The 20500-nt window shown below is 44.4% G+C and overlaps 1 protein-coding gene across 5 annotated transcripts in view; it reads left to right on the plus strand.

Annotated features, from left to right (window-relative positions):
* The window catches only part of LOC111862676 (protein sprouty), a 314018-nt gene that overhangs the window by 86529 nt on the left and 206989 nt on the right, over positions 1-20500 (plus strand). The window contains exon 2 of one of the 5 annotated variants that reach the window (XR_004512819.1): positions 1606-1702. The exons of 3 other annotated variants lie outside the window; for them this stretch is intronic. The gene's annotated coding sequence lies outside the window, so the exon portion shown is untranslated. Of the gene's footprint in view, positions 1-1605; positions 1703-6994; positions 7369-20500 lie in introns of those variants that run through there. One more of the 5 variants, XM_023848232.2, reaches the window with a different exon arrangement.

Consider the following 20500-nt stretch of genomic DNA (forward strand, 5'->3'; position numbering starts at 1 on the left):
ACTCAGGCTCTAACAAAAATGAGTACCAGGAATCTTCCTGCGGGGTAAAGGACGGCCGGTACGTAAGGCTGACAACCTTACCGCCATCTATGAGCCGGTTGTCTAGAAAATGTGGGACCCTCAGCATATTACAGACCCTATGGGCCTTCACGGCCTGTTACAGGGATAATTTTACCTTTTTGTTTTCTTTCTCTGTTCTTTATATATCCTCTTTACCTGGTGAGCGACTGTTAGATTTTCAAGGACTTTTCTATAGAAAGTTGGTTCATTTCTTGTTGTTCTCTTCAATCATTTCATGTCATTTCTTTTCACCCCTGCAACTCTGGTTTATCTTCCATTTATATTTTATTTGTCCTTTCATTTCTTCTTTCAATCCTTTCTGCTTTCCTGTCCTTTCTTTTCTCTCAATTTTTTCCTTCCTAAGTTGTTCATTCCCAAAACGAAATAATGTTGGATGCTAATGAACCTCTGTGCACCGAACTGTACCAAAAACAAGTTTACCCTTCATTTCTGTGGATACCCATTGTTACGTTTAGGAGACGGCACTGGCTCGCTCTGGTTAATTAAACACAAAGCCGATGAAGAATTGGAGGTACTGCTTCAACGAAATCTTGAGTGGTCAGCTTCAGGCCCTGGCCGCTTTTCTCCCGGGAAACGAACCTCGATACCCACTGGATAGCAAGCTAAGTGGGTCTAGGGGTTCTTAAGGACGCTGCCGGAAAGAAATACTCTGTTGACCTTGCCTAGAATTCAGTACCGCTTCCTCGGTTGTCTATCCCGTATTCTAGTCGGCATCCCGGCTCCTACTACGAGTATAGTGGGTTCTCATTGTAATCTCACTCATCCGTAGTTCGCCCCTTCAAGGGTTAAGATTCGCCTTACGTAATCGGCAACTTCTCTGGCACCTTCGTTGTGCGTATAGTCGAGGCAATGTGTAGTAGGCGGTGGTCACATGAAAAGAAGAGTGACAGCAACAGAGCGCCACTTATTGGAGGTACCAGGCCCACAGCTGACACTTCATATTCGCAAAATTAGTTCTGCAGACCCAGCCTTGATCAGAACACAAGTAACTAACTTAACCGTGGTTCGTAGTGTATCTTTTGAGTATCCATCACTTGCTCAGGGGACACGCGGTAGCGTAGTTGGTTAAGGCACTGTACAAGCCGGAAAGTCGTGGCTTCGATTCCCGATTAGGTTATTGAATTTTTCAATATACCTAATCCTTCCAGCCGCACTATGGCCCTTGGATGCGAATCAGCCTCTTACAGAAATGAGTACCAGGAACCTTCCAGGGGGATAAAGGGTGGCCGGCCCGCAAGGCCGAAAACCTCACCGTTATCTGTGAGCTTCGACGGCCTGTTACAGGGGTAGCGTTCCTTAAAGGTTGATTGTCCTGTTTCGAAGAGTTGTGGGCTTGCCCTTATCCTGAATCAGATGAAACTAGAATCTAGATGATGCATTTCGACATGTCTTTAATGCTCTTTTAATACTGTTTTCCACACCCACGCCATGGTCTGTTCTCTGTTTCTTCTTTACATGCTTTTCTTCCTCGCTCCCACTTTGGAGCATAGGGCAGATTTCTCAGTTTCGTGGTTATTTTTTCAGGCGGCAGGACTCCTCCGATTGAGGATCAGCTTGTCTCAAGGCCTCTACCTAAACACAGAACAACACAGGCACAGAATAAACGCATACACACATCAAACATCCATGCTTTGTGTGGGATTCGAACCCACGATCACGATTTCCGAGCGAGCGAAGACAGTACATGCCTCAGGCCGCTCGGCTACCGTGTCCGGATCTTTTCAGCTTTACAAACCAAAAATGTATGTATATTTCTTATATATGCATATATTGTATTTATTTTATATGTCGTGCTTGCTAGATGTCGTTGCAACTCATCCTCTTTGAGTTGCAAGACTTAATCATATTTCAAGGAAAGAACAGATCATGAGGTTCTTCCTGATTTGCATCTTCTCGTGTCCGTAGATTCACCTCGGCACCTTGTTGTCGGATACCCTCAATTTATACGGTTACTAATGTCCTGTTGTTTTGAATAGAAGGCGGAAGGAACACTGTTCTTAACTGGTTGGTAAGAAGCCCACTCCACTCCCAATTTCACCTGCTCCTAATTTACTCCAGAATACAATTCTGATTTATGCTTGTAAAGGTAAAGTCCCTGTGCATAACTAATTAAACACTACAATATGAAGGAGTTTGGGGGAGTGTATGTACATATCCACATTTTCTTGACTTCGGCACTAGTTGGAGGTGATGGTCGGCTTGTCTCCCCGGCCGCTTTATCCCCAGGGAAAGAGCCCTCCGTTACCCATTTGATAGGCTGGGTGGACCCCAGAGCCGGTCTGAACGACGTGGAGAAAAGAATTCTTGACCCTACCGGGACTCGGAACTCCGACCCCTCGGTCGTCCAGCTCATAGCTAGTCGCTATACTGACTGCGCTATCCCGGCTCCTGATTTATGCCCATATTTTCCAAATATTTGAAGTTTTCCACATTTTCAAATATCTTTCTTATGATTCTGATCTGCGAGACAGGAACATACAGGTCTGCTTAGTTTCTTCTGCGTTTACTGCTAGATCAGCGTCCTATAGGGTCTCTGTGTTTTTTCTTACGGTATTTATGTTTTCGCCCGATAGAACTGTCGCTGTTGTCGTAAATAACAGAAGACACTTTTCATACGTTGGGGTCCCGCTCCTAGTCCTGTAAGCTCGGTTCGTAACCAGATTTGTTGCCGGTCATCAAGAAAGAGTGAGACTACAAACAGGAAGACCCACGACTATAATGTCGATGAGTAATAAGAATTAGGTAACTTCACCTCCCCTCGCATCGTACTCGGACACAGGAGTGACTTCACATTTTTGCCCTTAATAATAAAGAGACCAGATCTCGTATAAGCCAAAACAAACTCCGTGGTCTGTAGTCCGCAAGCGAACCATAGCGACCAAGTTAGTGCCACTTTTTTTTAACGGATAGAGTGTGTTGCGTGGTCAGCGCAACGAATCCTCACAGCCGTTAATCTCGGTTTTCTAGACCGGGGCCCCTATTTCCTTGAGTCGATCTCGTTCCAGACCCACTACATCTCAGAAAATCCGGTAGCGCCTGGAATCGAACCCGGGACCTTTGGCGGTCTGACCAGATCTCACACAGTTCATAATTCTGAAAATAAAATAGCAGTAAACGTAAAGCCATTGAATTCACTGGATATCGGTCTTCGCTGTTTGGAGTTCGCGTCCAGTGATTATCATGAACATGTCTCGATTCCATATACAAGTTGTTTCTCGAACCGCAAGTCGGAGTAGTTATCCTGTGAACATAGTCGCAGTACTGTTATGAGAGCGACTGTTTATTCATTGGGAATGTGATAAGAGTCGAGTGATAACAACATAGCCGTGGGGACATTACACCACTCAGTGTCCTTCAGTTCAGTAGCAGCAGTGTTTTTCGATCCTTATGTCATGTACCACCAGGGAGCGAAGGACCCACGAGACCGTTGTGCTCATGGTTCTAAAATTGAGCTCAGGTTACCTACGTGGTCACGTGAACTCGCTCTTGTCGAGTGGGCGAACATATTTCTGGGGCCCAAGTGTGTTACCCCTAGATCTGAAATGTTAGCCTTGCAAGCTTTAGTTATCTTTAAATGGAGTGGAAAAATCCTTGTAAGAGGCACACCATGTTTTGTGTATGTGTACCTGTAACAGAGATGGTTGGGGGGGGGGCTTCGAAAATGTGGCAGAATCCAAATAATTAAGGAACGACAATAACAAATCACAGTTCCATTGACAAACAAGTTAAGGCCGGATTAAATTCGGTGAATGTTTGCTTCAGCTCGAAATCGTTTACATTCGAACGAAATAAGGCCGTAAAAATATATAGTGCATACATAACCTGCGAGTTCTGAGGAAGAAATTATGAATTAAATAATTAAACTATAATGAGCTTTTTTCTAGTAATAAGTAAACAGCGTGAAACTACTCACTGCTGATTACAAACATCAAAAGAACGTTGAATACGAGTGAATAATCTTCCTGGATTGCGGCTGTAGGAAGGAAAGTCAGTTGGATGGATAATGGAAAACTTCATAATTTGTACTCCGAACCAAATGTTTTTAGGATTATTATACCGAGAATGTGATGGTCACGACTTGTATCAAGTGTTGGAGTCTTGAGAAGTGCACACCTACAGTAGGGACCTATAAAGTTGTAATCAGAAAATCCGAAGGTGAGAACCCTTGGAAACTGATGCGTAGATTGAGAGGTTAGGTACGTGTAGCTTACCGACCGAGCTACCGCCGCTTGTCGGCGAAGTTAATGCCAACTTTTGCGGATAGAGGATGTCGCATGGTCAGCGCAACGAATCCCCACAGCCGTTAATTTCGGTTTTCTAGACCGGAGCCGCTATATTCTTGAAACAGCGCCTCATTTATCCTCACGAGGCTGAGTGAACCCCGTTCCAAACCCACTATTTCTAAGAAAATCTGGTAGCACCGTAAATCGGACCTGGGACGTCTGGATCTGTAGGCATGAACTCTGACCACTAGACCACAGAGGCGGGCAAGGTAGGTGTAGTCGTTGTGCTTAATTAATTAAGGACTATGCCATGAAGACAGCGCCATCATTCTTGAGCTCGGCAGTAGAATGGTGAGCTGCACATGTGGAATGAACGGCTGCCATTTCTGCATGTGGTGTCGTGGTACGAGATAGAGTTGTGGGACGTGTCTGAGGAAGTCCGCTTGTACGTATCTCTGCAGGTCCAGTGCGCCAGTTCCTCTCCAGTTTTAGCAACCATAACAAATAAATAACTTCATAAAGCGATGAGCAACAGGTTAGAACCATCAGGTTCAGCAAACTGTAGGAGTGGTCCCTAGCGAGGCGACGTTTGCTCGTGGTTGCAAAATGTGGCTCAAGAAGCAAACATAAAACCGGTACTCAGTAAACATGAAATGTCAAAAGACTGGCGATGAAAGGCCTGCAAAGTCCAGATGTATTAACTCAGGATTGGTGGAATTAAATACCTACAAGCATAACCGAAACGTCTGGTCAGTTTTAATACTGTCTTTTCATCTGTGCCTAGGTTTCCAACAAAATTTTAAGAATGGAACCTTCAGACATCAATGCAGTTATTACTATTATTGTTATCATTCTTAGTGGGGTGAGACTGAGTCCACTTGTTACTGGGCCACTGTTGGCCTATTGTACCAGCAGCCCCAGATGATAGATAAATGATAATTGTGGAACAATTAGTGGAGTGGAGATTGGCACGGGAAACCGAAGTCCTCTGAGAAAACCTGCCCCGCTGCCACTTTATCCACCAAAAATCCCACATGACCTGACCAGGGCTCGAACTATGGTCGCCGCGGTGGGAAGTCAGCGACTAACGCCTGAGCCATGGCGCGGCCCAGTTAACTTTCAAATATGGTGATTCTGATACAGCATTTGTTTGAGTGCAGTATTTCTACATGTAATGCCATATTTTACTGTGCACTGGCATGTTCAAATGAAACCCGTCCTAATTTCAATTCAGTTTTCTGCTCTGCTGCGTCTGTCCATATGAAAGTTTTGCACCATCGGTTTGTTCGCTGTTGTTAACTCGGTAAATATATTTCAAACAGAATTTGCAGCTACATTTGTACACAGTTTTCACATAACCAGCTCCAACTGTTCGTCATTAGTTCTTGAAACTGAAAGCTAGGTATAAATTTCGTTCGGCGAATGCAAAATTGCTCCTATCCTTAAGCAAGCACCACATCATGACTCTGTATATCTCCACGTATTCGTAACCTCAGCAATAAATGGAAGCACGTGATCGGCTTTATGCGCCAACCGCTATACTTCAGACTAAAGGGCGCCAATACACCCACTGAGTAGGATGCTGTGTGATCTTGACGCTGTGCCTGTGCTAGGGCTCGAACCACAGCTCTCCAGTCCGTATTGTGGTGGTATGTTAACTGAACTGCGTGGTGTTCGAACCTAGTGCTCACACACTTTCACGACTATACGTTAAACGTCGCTAGTGTGTAACCACTCCCTTTGCACGGCCGTTATCTGGGTGTTATTGGTGGTAGAAACTTAGAAAATGCAAAGGTGGGGATACGTCAAGCCTCAAAAAGTTCTTACGAAGTTTTCTGGAAAATCCCTAGGTTGTTTTAAAAGTTATTATGAGGAATAAGTGCCTATGTTTCCTTGTGGTAAGTAGGCGAAGACATATCGCGAACTTCCAGTATTCTGAAGAGTTACAATTAAATTAACGAATTCGTACAAACAATGCGATATTATTTCGCAGGGAAGCCTCGATTGTGCTTTCAGTGAAGGTTCGAGTACAGGTCGGAAACATGTGATCTGTGACTTCGTTCTTTCATTCTTGCTGATTTGAAATTTCAACCCCAACCTTTACACCCAGCTTAACATTCCGTGGCCAGCAAGCCCATAAATTACGGTAATTATCTTCCATAGTAATTATAATACCTCTGTTGACGGTCAGGTTGTGATTTTGGTTCCATGGATGCCGTGTATATTATGTGTTTCCAAGTCACCGTTCACTTTGCTTGCATGTACTGCTTTCACCTCATTCTCAATTCCCTCGTTCCCCTCTCTACCTTCCCCTTGCTTCTCGCGAAAAACCTTGGCCGTATTCCTGATATCCTTGAGTAGTACAGCACGTAGGTTATCACCTCGTTCATTGCTTGCATTTCATTCCGTCTCATACCCAGACCAGTTGGTGACAAAAGCACAAAACGGTCACAATAAGCGCCTTTTTGTGCTTGCTCATGAACTGCAAAGATACCAACATTTCTTCCTCTGTGATCAATGTTTCTAGTATGGTTATACTTTGCCCTTTCATTCAAGACAAGTCAATGATGGCTGCCACTGAACGCTCTCCCATTCATAAAAACGTACTAAGTTTTCGTAGCCGTACCGGTAGATGGCTCTCCAGCTTGTGGTTTCCTATAACGCGCTGAGTCCCGGTCGAGTGGGTTGGCTGTAGTCGTTCGAGCGCTGTTGTCCATGTTGGTTGGTGTTAGTTTTGAACTCTTCTGTAAACATTTTGTGTAGTCAACTGTTTTATGCAGAAGATTAGTTCAAGTTTCCCAGCTGAATTGCATTAGCAACAGCGTGAAATCGCAGTGAAAGTGTTTGCAAGCTATTTTCGTGCAGCGGAGAAGTGTTTTAAATTGTGCTGCTCCGTGATTGAAGATGGTGAATGGTGTGAGTGTTGAGAAATGTGGATGAAATAGTGTACTAGCAATGTCGACCTCTTATCGCGCGTTCAGAAAGAAGCACAGGCTGCTGCTGAGACAACGTGAAGAAGTAACTGCCGTCAGTAATACGTACATCACAACGTTACTACAACGATGTAAGTGTTGTTTCGGAGTATGGAAATTTCAGCTGTTCGAACTCGGAAATGACTATGCAGTGACGTAAGAATTTTGTTCTTTTTTATTATAAGGAGGCGCCTGTAGCCAACTTCCCTGCATTATGAGCATTATTATAATAGCAAGTGTTTTCTCGCTTCAGTAAAGGTAAAGCTGTCCTTGTGCATAATTAAGACTTTAAAATGACTTAAATTCTTCCAAGCAATATATAAGAATTCAATTCGTACCTCACAGGAAACGCAGTACGTCTCCGCTACAAAGTCCAACCGGTTAATGCTGTTTATAGTGAGAACCATACGAAACATACAAATGCATCGTGTAGGCAGAATGCAGAGATTTAGTACGTTAAAGCAGGTGTTAGGTACGAAGTGAACCAGTGGGCTTTAAAGGGGTTATTAAGCACCACGCCATGAAGAAGTATGGGGAGTGGAGGTATTTCAGTGCTCTTCGTAGAATTTTGTGCCGTTGCATCGCCGATGTACCATTTCAAACGACCGTAATACCCTGTACTTCCTGTCGTAAACTTGGGCCTTCAAATGCGCGGCTTCGTATAAAAGAACGTTTATATAGAACACGCGTTGAATGTGGGCCCACGTTGAATGGCATCTCCATTCAGGAACGCCACAATTGCGCATGCGCAGGAAGGAGCTACATTCCGGTCACATCTAAAAAGAATCAGTTTTGTGTGGTGGTTAGTAATGTATGGAGCAGTTAGGCAGCGGTGGGCAGGTTACGGTTCGTGAGATCAGAGTGAATAGCTTTGAAGTATTTGCGAGGGATAGTATTAATTACGTCTGCTATCCCCAGTATCTGCGTATCGCGCAGTATGCATAATGATTATGTATAAATATGTGGGGATCACAGATCGTGCCCTGTTTATCGTAGCGTATGAGCATTGAAACTCCTACCATGTATGTGAGTTAGGTTAGGTTATTGCCGCGGTGACGATAGAAAAGAATCTTGTAGTTCTCCAGCGTTTCGGAGGAACGTGCTGCATCCATGTTTAGTGTTGGGAAGCAGTAGCAGAAATTTCTCTTTTGCACTTCCGCCCGGAATATGAAGTACGTTTCTCCAAAACGTCGACAAACTTCTTCCAATGTGTACTGGTAATGTCCGTACCATTTGGTTGAGATGACTCGATACTGCAGCCTCTAGAAGTACCTGTGAGTTCTTTCACAAATATTAGTTTGCGGTCTTGCGTCTTTCCGGGAAACTAGGCCTAATAAGAACGGCAGCTTCCTCAGCTGGATGGGTGACAAACATCAGAGAGTAACTAACGTTGTTAGGCTTGCATTAGCAACGAGCCTTGTCCTGACCGGTAATGCTAAAGCGTGTAGGTTGACTAGTTTTTATTTCCCCTAGTCCTTGAACGGATTTGGCACGTCTTTTAACATGGCAGGCGCGTCAGCAGCAGCAGCTGCACGCACGGGAGCAGTGCCTTTGCTACTTGGGGAGGAAGCAGTGGGGGGAAAAAAAAAGTTTCCTGATCAAGAGCGTCGTAATTCGAAAGCGTCTGTAATGTTCTCGGGATTATTAAATCTTGGTAAGAGGCCACTTGGATACCAAATTGCAGATGGGATGACAGTAAATATTCGAAAGCTTCACTGCCGTATGTAATATTCTCGGGATTATTAAATCTTCGTGGTTCGGATACATAGACCAGACATGCATAACATTTGAGTGAAGAAACTCGTGGTAAGAGGCCACTTGGATAACCAAATGGCAGATGGGACGACAGCAATAAAACCTATCGAATGTAGCTGGACTGAATTGACTCAGACATGTTATCACTGACCCGCTTTTGTCGTTATTTCAGGAACAGTTTATAACACGGAGTTTATTCCGGCGTGTCCCTTCAATAGATTTACCTAAACGCTGAATCGGAAAATCTGTAATTTCATAGTGTTATGGAATATCCCACGACGTGAGGCAAACGACGCAGTTCAATGCGTTTAGTCTCGGCATGGGAAAATGCAATATACAGTAGCGAGTTACAATTCAAAATTAAAAAGGGAAAAAAAAAACACTGGGCTGTGTATTGACCCTCTGGATACAATGATCGTATTTAGGATACAGGCCGCTACATTTTGGAGTACTTAGAGCAAGAAGTACACAAGCTCTAGGCATTATTACTACTGCTACAGGGGTTAGACTGAGGCTCTTGTACTGCGGCCACTTCTGTCCTACTGTACCAGCCCCCGATGGTCATTGTGGAGCAGTTGGCAGAATGAAGATTGGCAGGGGAAACCGAAGTACTGGGAGAAAACCTGCCCCAATGTCACTTTGTGTACCACAAATCCCACATGTCCAGACCCGGGTCGTCGCGGTAGGAGGCCGGCTACTGACCGCCTGAGGTATGGCACGGCCTGAGGGAGCAAGATTCAGAAACAATGTAACAAGGCCTCTGTGTTCATGTCGCGACACCAGAATGCAAAACAGAATCGTACTGTGCAGTGTAGATAGCTAATACACATTTTGAGGTGACAACCTGAAGTGTATTGACGAGAGCTCTAGCAGATTAAAGTAGGGGAATGCCGGCTTCATCTCCCGTCCGGACAAGTTGTATGTGTATTGAACTTGGTCACTCTCCCGAAGGAAGATATAGTCGAGGTGTTTGAACTGTGCAGAGGAGAATATTCAGATCTAAAAGACAGGAAGAAAGAAGTATGGCGATAATTTCATAATAAAGGAGCTTCATAAAATATCGTTAACGGTGATCACACCAAGGCGAATGAAGACGATGATTACCACGTGTGGCCGAGAAGTGACCGCTTGTGAGACGATAATATTAAAATGGGTGGTGAATGGGGAGTAAGGGTTTTGATTATGTAAGATTTGAGGTTTTCACGGCGATGACTATGAAGAAAACAGTCTTCTGGGATGTGGCGCCATGTAGATTTTATGTTAACCGGCTTTTCGGAGGAACGTATCGCCTCCGTATTCAGGGTAGAAGAAAAAAAGAAGAAAATCCTCGAACGAGGAACCTACTTGAGCATGCTCGAGGATTTTCTTCTACCCTGAAGACGGAGGCGATACATTCTTCCGAAACGTCGGTTAACACAATATCTACACGGCGCCACATCGCAGAAGACTGCTTTAATCAAGGGTTTGGATTGGTTTAAACTGTTTTAGGATAGGGTTCAGTGGTGAGCACGATATTCGTCAGTGTGAGGAATAACCCCTACCAGCTTCGCAAGAAGGGCTGTCTGTATCAGATAATTGAACTAGAAAGTTGTTACGGAGGCCAGGAACAGAGTTGGAGCAATTAGTGATTGAATAGCTGGCCCTGGCACTCATGAAAGACGCTCCAGGCCCCATTCAATAAACTAGTTCCTTTCTGCGCACGTCTGGCGCGCCCGACTCCCACGTTATGCGCCGCGGGTTCGAGCACCGGAGTTATTCCTGGAAACATCATTTTTCTGGCGATCTTGAATAAAGCTGCCGGCTCGAACTTTTGGTTTACGAAATGTGAACGTTTTTGCTTAGGCTTGCATGCGAGGAGGACGAGTGTGTAAAAATGTAATAAGTAGGTTGTATTAGGTGGAAGTCTGCATCGTGACGGGCTACTCAGAGGAATATGTGAGCTAAGAAGAGTCAGGCAGTAGCTGAAGAAGAAACGTAATGGTGAATAGTTGCTCAGCTGGTCAGATTTCGTACCTATTACGGAACTCGAGTGAGCATTCCCGTGTTTACAGAATCTCGTTAAAGGGGTTTATTCTGAGCCGGTTAAATCGATACCTTACCGACACACCCCAGTTCTTGAAGATCCCCTTGAAATAGTTTCTTCTACCCCTTTATCACTCTAGTAGTGTCTCCATTTCAGGTTTTCAAACTAAAATTCTATATGCATCCCCACGTATGCCATGCCAGTCTCTTCCTCCTCGATGGAAATGTTTGACGATTACATAGTGTAACGTGGGACACTGTAAGTTGTCTAAGTGTAAGAGGGAGTGTGGAATAAATTCTCTAGATCCAAAACGGCGTGAAGTTATTTGTCGCGTCAAACACCCAACACGTGACAATATTATGAAGCTTCTCGTTGCCTGGCCTGTTCTGACTTCTCGATCACCTTGCAATATTCTCCAGAGCCCAAAATCTAGCCTTAGCAGTGTGGATTGGTAGCCAGAAGACGAGAAGCCGACACTGAAGATTTTCCCGAGTGTTCTCATGACTTACATGCCTGTGATGAAAGGCAATTAACAGTGTTACTTCCAATTAACAAGTTCATTAGGAGGACTGGTTCTTGAAGGTTAATGTGAGTAGAAAATATAGGCGTAGGAGGAAACGAAATACAGAATTATTGTCGAATATTAAAGACAGAATGGTGAATGGTGATAATTTGAATGTTAAGGTGAGTCTAAAAGAAAAAGGTTTTGACAATTTATTGGTTCGTTTTTTTGTTTTCCCAGGAATCTTACGGGATGCAATTTGTTTTGTGCCGCTGCAGTTAGGCGTGATTACGTAACGAATCATGATTGGCGTAGGTCAGTGGATCAGCTGCAGATGCTGCTGCTCTGGACAGGCAGTAAAGGTCATGGAAAATTCAACTTTTAATAAAATCGTTTGTGCTCATTTGTAGCAAAGGACGATGTGGCAATAGTCGCCTGCATCATATCGTTTTTGCGAGAATTCGTGAAAATCGGGCTTATGTTCAAAAGTTGAAGACAGGTTCACACACAGCATGGTAATGTCATAAGCTTATTTTATCCCAACATAAAGATTGAAACTTATGCTGAATAGTGCTATTGGCACAAGTATTGGTGTTTTGACCGTCAAGTATTTCTTTCCCACTTACATGTTTTTCAATTATTGTGTGGCATATCGAGGTGGGTATTTGGGGAGGAATTTGAATCCGAAAATAAATGGACCGGTACACCTCTATAGTGACAAGTTACAGAGAGTGCGCTTACTAGCGGACCAAAAGCAACAACTCTTATTGTTTTAATTTGAGAACATTCGCCTTATTTTGAAACTAATATTGTTTCTTTACTTATCGTTCCCTCCCTCGTACGCCCTGTTCCAATCGAATCTTTGAAAGAAAGTCACTTTAGAATTACTGCAGCATAATTTTGAATAAGAATTGCTAGAGTTATATTCAAAGAAATATCCAACCACCTCGAGGGTTGGGTGTATGTACGAATGTCTTTCGTTTTATTGCTTTGTGCTGAGTAAGGGCCCTTGTGTTTGGTTTATCTTCCGTCCAAGGGCCCCTGCCGAGTGTCCACTTGAGAACAATATTGCAGCGTTGTGCTGTTTCATGTGAAGTGGATTTACTGTGTGGACGTTTTAATTAATCGTTGGACTCTCCGAGATCTTTGTTCGTGGTGTGGTACACGGCTGAAGGCTCGTTTTCTTCCATCTGAGATGTGTGTACGTATTTTAAGACTGGAATTTTGAATATTTTCCTTAAACCAGGGTAACACACCTTATGCTTGACAACTAAGGTTCAGTTGCTGCCAGAAGAAGGGATATCTGGCCAACATATCCAGACCCTCCTAGCGTCCTGCCCATGGTTGCCGGAAGTGCTCTCATGGGAGTTAAAGCGTCTCATTGCCGTCTAGTTTAAGGGCGGCCGCACACCAACTGTGTCAAGGCAGGCATCAAGACATGAGACAAAATACGTAGTCTTCTTCTACTTGTCTGCAGCATGAAGCTGACGTCAGCATCATGACTCAGACCGGTATGCGGCGATTTTCGTAATCTCATTCGTTTCAACTGTGCTCCTTTCTTTGCGTCATGTCGCAGACATCGTCTCTTGACTGTTACATGTCTTGACGCATGCCGGTGTGCAGCCTACCTTAAGTAAAAATGCCTGTACCTGTACCTCCAGATTATGCCGTGGCGTGGTGTTTCATTCAACACAAGGACAATGTTGTCTTGTACGAATCTGGATTTTTTTCTCAAATACTGTACTTTCTTTTTCTGCTCATGTCACAAAGCGACGCGCCGGATTTCACAGACGCGTTACGAAAGGTGAAGAAAGCAAAGCTATCCCTGTAACAGGGGGCACGCGGTAGCGTGGGTGGTTGAGGCACTATGCTACAAGCCGGAAGGTCTCGGGATCGAATCCCGATGAGGTGGGTTTTTTCGATTTACATAATCCTTCCAGCCGCACTATGGTCCTGGGTTCGACTCAGCCTCTAACAAAAATGAGTACCAGGAATATTCTTGGGGGTAAAGGGCAGCCTAAAGGGGGTAAGGCCGACACCCTCACCGCCATCTGTGAACCAGTTGTGTATAAAATGTTGGAACCTCAACATCTGACAACCCTATGGGCCTTCACGGCCTGTTCCAGGGGTACCTTTACTTTTTTTATCCCTGTAACAGGCCGTGGAGGCCCATAAGGTTGAGAGACGTCGAAGCGCTCACATTTTCTAGACAGTCGGCTCGCAGATGGCGGTGACGTTGTCAGCCTTACGCGCCGGCCGGTGGAAAGTGAGATAGAAATAAAAACAATTTCTTAAGATGTAGCACACTTGAATAAGAATTCTGGAGGCACGAATGATACTCAACGAGTGGGTCACCATGTTTAATTTGTAATAGCAAGCATGAAAAGGGATCCTGCATTCTCTGTGTCGTTCTTTGCTGTTTATGTCTAGCAAGATCTTTTTTAATTCCCTTAGGGTTGGGTGGAGTCCTCCTGGGTCCACTCGGCACGGCGGCCACTGATTGGCCTATTGTAGCCTGCCTTGGGTGATTATGATGACGGAGAATTTGGTGGAATGAAGATTGGCAGGGGAAACCGAAGTACCCGGAGAAAACCCGCCCCAGCGTCACTTTGTCCACCACAAATCCCACTTGACCAGGCCGGATCGAACCCGTGCCGCCGCGGTGGGAAGCCAGCGACTAACCTCTTGAGCTATGGCGCGGCCTCTAGTAAGCTTAGTTCCACAAAGTTAACATTTGAGTTGACGGCGTTCCATGTACACATGAAAAGGCCCATTTATGATCAAGATCTAAAAGTTTGTGACGATGGTACAGTGCTACAAGTATTACGTTTTTGGACATTATCCGTCGTCCTGTCTATCTTCTAAAAAGCGTGCTGTTTATTTTTCGAAACACAACGTTCTGAGGTTCTAACCTCATTTTGGAACCCAAGGTTTCGCTACTTTGTTAGCGACATTGCCGTCCTGAACTAGATGAATCCAGTTCACACCCTGTTTACTTACAATATAGTTTAATATTATCTTCCATTCTGTAGCTGCGTCTTTCATTTCTTTTCCCCTTAAAGTATTCAACTAAAATGATGTGTGCTTTCCTCTCCCGCACGTAGTTCGCCCGGATTATATTTGCGAAGAGTACAAATTATGGAGCTCCACACTGTGTAGTTTTCTCCAGGCTTCAGGTACTTCTGTCCTAGGCTATGTATTGACCTCAGCATCAGTCATCGGGAGAGACCACGTTTCGCACCCGAACGGAAAGACAAGTGATGTAGTTTTATATATTGTAATTTTTGGATTTATAGTTACGAGACCGGAAGACAGAAAAAAGATGTTCCCTGAAAACAAATCTGATCTTCGTGAAAGTAATTTCGATTCGTTACTGTCATACCACGAGAGTATTTGGACCGAAGAGAGATGAAGTGACAGGAGGTTGGAGAAAACTGCATAATGAGGAGCTTCATAACTTGTACTCTTCTCCAAGTATAATTAGAATGATGAAGTCAAGGAGGGTGAGGTGGGCAGTGCATGTAGCTCGAATGGGGGAGACTAGGAATGCATGTGGGATATTGGTGGGAAAGCCAGAAGGAAAAAGATCACTGGGAAGACCAAGGCGTAGGTGTGTGGACAATATTAAAATGGACCTTAGAGAGATAGGATGTGATGGTATGGACTGGCTCGATCTGGCTCAGGATAGGGTCCAGTGGAGGGTTCTTGTGAACACGGTAATGAACCTTCAGGTTCCATAAAATGCTGTGGCGTTCTTGAGTAGCTGCAGAATTGGCGGTTCCTCCAGAAGGGCTCAGCTCCATGAGTGATATTGTCATACCCCAAAGAAGTGTAATCCGGTTCTCCCAAAATTATCTTTGCATGGTCAGTATTCAGTTAAAAGTGGCGTGACCCTAGATCCAAATTGTAGGTCGTATCGCTGTGACTGAGACTGAACTGAGCTATGTACGTACAGACAGATCTGTTTACTTGCTAAACAGCGTCTGCACATCAGCTGATCAGCTGATAGTCACATTTCCATGCCCCCGAAGTGTAAGTATTTATACATGATATCTAAATATTATTAATAGCCCGAGTGACGTATGTTTGTGGCTTCTCTCTCCTCTTCTTATCTTCGAGTTTTAGGTGGCCTATGCCTGTACCGGCCTCAAAATCCTCTTCTCAGCGTCTTTCGCCCTCTAATCGAAAGTAAAGCGCAAATAGACGAGTATGTACAACGCTGGTGCTGTCATATACAGGTTGTCCGGATGAAAGGTATCCAAAATAAAATAATTATAACTCAGAAAGCTTTTATTATACACATTTGTGGGTTACACCACTACAAAGGAAAACATTCAGAGTTTTTTTTTCTGAGTATATAACTTTCTCAGTAAATTATGTGGGCTCCCTTGGTGGCACGACAAATATCCAGACGATCCAGCATGTTTGGTGTTACCGTAGCCACAGCGTCCCTTATGCGGGCTTTCAGGTGTTGAAGCTCGTCATCTTAGCCTGGTAGACAGTGTGCTTCACATAACTCCACAAGAAAAGATCCAGTGGGGTTAAATCTGGCGACCTAGGAGGCCAAGCTATTGGTCCACTTCTCCCGATCTATCTCCCATCCATCACTCTGTCCAAGTGATTCCTAACATGGTGGCAGAAATGTGGCGGCGCATGCGCGTAAGCCGGGCATGGAAAAAAACGATTTTCCTTTGCGATGACATAAACCGGATACGTGTATGACAGTTACTTTCCGAGATATTTTTTTATTATTATTTTGGATACCTTTCATCCGGACACGCGATATATTAATTCTTACTCACACCTGAACCCAGGACATAGAAAACCGGAAACTGCGATGCATAACTTATGACTTGGCATGAAATTGGAGAAAGGGGCCGTGAGTGAATAAAGCACTGAGGACTATTTTAGGATGATCTCGGCAAGTCCCCGAAAAGGCTGAAGGATGGCCTGTCACGGTAACCGATACAGGTCCACGAGCCTGCCTGGTAATATTGTTCTCGTAACAAAGTAACGTCCCATATAAAGTATTCATTTACACTCTTCCTTCCTTGGAATGAGAGATTCGCCAGTAATTTCCAGGTTGCTGTACTTTGCATTGGAATACACCGGAAGTGCAGTCCAGAGACGTGGCGGTAGGACTCTCGTTCTCAGTAGGTGGTGATGAGTCGTTTGCTTCGCGCTCCCGCTGCTTTACCTCTGTGGAAAGAGTTCTCGGTGCTATTATGTGTTTCTGTGACAGAATTTGCATTTGATATGTCCAACACGTGAGGGTGTTGAGAATATTTGGACCGAAGAGAGATGAAGTGAGAGGAGATCGGAGAAAACTGCAGAACGAGGAGTTTCATAACTTGTTCTCTTCTCCAAGTATAATTAGAATGATAAAGTCGAGAAGGATGAGGTGGGCAGTTCATGTAGCACGATGGAGAGAGGAAGAATGCATATAGGATATTGGAGGGAAAGCCGGAAGGAAGGAGACCAGTAGGAAGAACAAGACAGAGGTGGGTGGACGATATTAAAATGGATCTTAGAGAGATAGGATGGGATGGAATGGATTGGATTGGATTGATCTGGGTCAGGATAGGGACCTGTGTAGGGCTCTTGTGAACACGGTAATGAACCTTCGAGTTCCATAAATGCTGGGAAATTCTTGAGTAGCTGCAGAATTGGCAGCTCCTCCAGAAGGGCTCAGTTCTACGAGTAAGTAAGTATGTCCAGCACGTTTAGTCCCATTGCTGTATACATCATGCCATCAGCACGAACGTAAAGTCAAGACAGCGAAAAGAGTGGACACTGGGAGGTGATCACATTTCCTGATGTGTAGGTGGCGAAGGACAGTGCAAGATTCAGAGTAACTTATGATACATCTGTCATCGAATTCTTAAACTATAACGATTATTCACATAATTATTAATGCACAAACAATTGACAGTTATGTTCCTTGCTGTTCAATTTTGTTAACTTATTTACTGGTGTGGATTTCGGATAGATCGCGGGAAAAGAGCGGACTCTATCCATTATGTGAGCTTCGGTGTTGATTTCGTTATGCAGTTGAAGTAGAATTGCTACCCAAGTATTCATATTTACGTCCGTTGGCATTCGCTGTAACTTCTGTTTGCTTCACAGTGTTTCACATTTACTTTTTAGTTTAATCGCCCAGTGTCACTTCTCAGTCTATATTTCCATCGTGTCTTCGCTTGCTTTACAGCTCTATGGTAATGTTCCTTATGTTTTCGGCTTCCATCCGCCTTCTTGCATCTACTGTGTCTCGCCTGTCCTTGCAAATCTTTGTGACAGCACATGGCAATAAGGTCTGCCTGTGTCAAATTTGCATTTTCTTATTCAAATATTTCATCCTTTTTTAAATGTAGGATGTTACTTTATGTGATGGGGGTTTTCTTTTTGGTTGAAGAAAACAGTCTTCTGGGATTTGGCACCGTGTATATGTGGTGTTAACCGACGTTTCGGAGGAACGTATCGGTAAACCGTTTCTCACGGTGTTGTCGCTTGCAGATTTCTTAAACTTTTTCTTCAACCCTGAAGATGGGGGCGATACGTTCCTCCGAAACGTCGGTTAACACCACATATACACGGTGCCAAATCCCAGAAGACTGTTTTCTTCATAGTCACCGCCGTGAAAGCCTCAATTCTTTTTGGTTGTTTGCCAAACTGTCTTTTATAGTTCATTGCAGTTTATTTTGGTGATTTTGTTTAGTTTGACTGTTGCCTTTAGATCCTTTCTTCGTTTTTCATATGCAATTTACTCGTTTTTTGTGTAGCCGAGAATGTGGTGCATCATGCATCTAATAAATGCCTAGGCCACTCTTTCCCACACTTCCTTGATCGAGGAATTCTGTCATTGGCCACTAACAATTCTGACCATCCCACAGAGACACTGATAAGGACAGCAAACTGTAGCAAAATCAATAGTTGGTTTGTGCATCCTATTTACAGTTGTCCACAGATGATTACACACGAAATCTGTAGATATGAACACCCTCTAGTTTTTTCTGTTTTGCTTGGTACACTTCTGTTATTTAATTGAGGTCGTTGAATTCTGGCAGCGCTAGAAACTTGGTCGAGTCCACACTCACAGACTTATTCTTCTCCGGAGTGTCTGTGCAGTCGCGCATGCGTCTAGTATGCTTTCGAAAGAGGTTGAGTGTGTTGCGAATGTGGATTACTGAGAGAACCACACAGAAGACGCGTTACATGCGTCCTGTACTTCCCACAACACGGTAAATTTGTGCACAAACAAACTCCGTGGCCTGTAGTCCACAAGCGAACTATACCGGCTGAGCGACCGCCGCTTGTCGGCGAAGTTAATGCTATCTTTAGCGGATAGAGGGTGTCGCGTGGTCAGCGCAACGAATCCCCACTGCCGTTAATTTCGGTTTTCTAGACCGGAGCCGCTGTTTCCTTGAAATAGCGCCTCAATTATCACGAGGCTGAGTGAACCCCCTTCCAGACACACTACTTATCAGAAAATCTGGTAGCGTCAGGGATCGAACCCGGGACCTCTGGATCTGTAGCCACTAGACCACAGCGAAAAAAAGGCAGTGTTCAGTCATAAGTCTAGTGGTGTAGTGAAAATTCCGTATTACCACATCCATAAATCTCTTGGTAATTATCTCTTACGCTTCCCAAAGATCTGTAGTGCTCTGGTACCAATATCTGAGGTCACGTGTTGGTTTCGTCCGCTCTCCGTGTCTTCTCTTCCTTAAGGCATGCACCAGCGTTCGCTGCAAGCTAGTAAGACTGTACAGGAGCGAAGCTTAACTTGGTCTGGTAGGCAACAGCTGAGATTTTCAGTTTCACTGGAAGATTGGGTGTGGGTGTGTAAGATTTAACGTAATGATCGCAGCGATTGACTACAGAGCTGACGACTGGAGTTCGATTACTGGCAGGAGCAGGCATTTTTCATTGGCATCAGTTTCAGTGACCCCGGTAGCGTAGTTGGTTGACAAACTATGCTATAAGCCTGAAGGTCGCGTTATCGAATCCCGATGAGGTGGATTTTTTCAGTTTACCTAATCCTTCCAATCGCATTGTGGCCCTGGGTCGACTCAGCCTCTAACAGAAACGAGTACCGGCGCGTAAGGCTGACAACCTCACCGCCCTCTTTGAGCCGATTGTCTAGATAATGTGGGAGCCTCGACGTCTCACAACCCTGTGGGCGTCCACGGCCTGTTACAGGGATAGCTTTACTTTTATCGCTTTCAGTGATTCTCTGTGATCCATTTTGCTTCCTTTTGCTTGAAGGTGAAGCATGGAGTTCGTGAAACAAACCGCTCCCTTCCGCTCGTGTCGAGGTTTAGGTTGTGTGGAACCTCCTGTATTGCCCTTATACGCCCTCATTGCAAGAAGCTTTGGCACGGGGTCAACATCACTGTACCTATAAGCAGCGATTTCTTAACCTGTCGTCTGTGGGTAGAAGCGTTTCTAGGCGTGGATGGTGCTTACAGGCAGCTTATAATTGGCCTGATGGCCGTAGGAACGTTCGTGGAACACAGTTTGCGAATTACCGAAGTAGGCCACTACCGGTGCATAACATTGAACCCATAAAGTTGCATTTTCTGCAGCTGTGAATGTGTTTATCTGAGAGTAACGGCGAATTCAGTTGTAACAATTACTACTTGTAGTTCTGTATGGGTGTGAAACTTGGTCTATGACAATAATAGAGGAACACAGACTGAATGTGTTTGAGAACGGGGTGCTGAGAAGAATATTTGGACCGAAGAGAGATTAAGTGACAGGAGGTTGGAGAAAACTGCAAAATTAGGAGCTTCATAACTTGTGCTCTTCTCCAAGTATAATTAGAATGATCAAGTCAAGGAGGATGATGTGGGCAGGCCATGTAGCACGAATGGGGAAGAAGATTAATGCATATAGGATACTGGTGGGAAGAACAGAAGAAAAGAGACCACTGAGAAGACCAAGGCGT

Source organism: Cryptotermes secundus, unplaced genomic scaffold, assembly GCF_002891405.2.
Source record: "Cryptotermes secundus unplaced genomic scaffold, Csec_1.0 scaffold5, whole genome shotgun sequence".
Lineage (NCBI taxonomy): Eukaryota > Metazoa > Arthropoda > Insecta > Blattodea > Kalotermitidae > Cryptotermes > Cryptotermes secundus.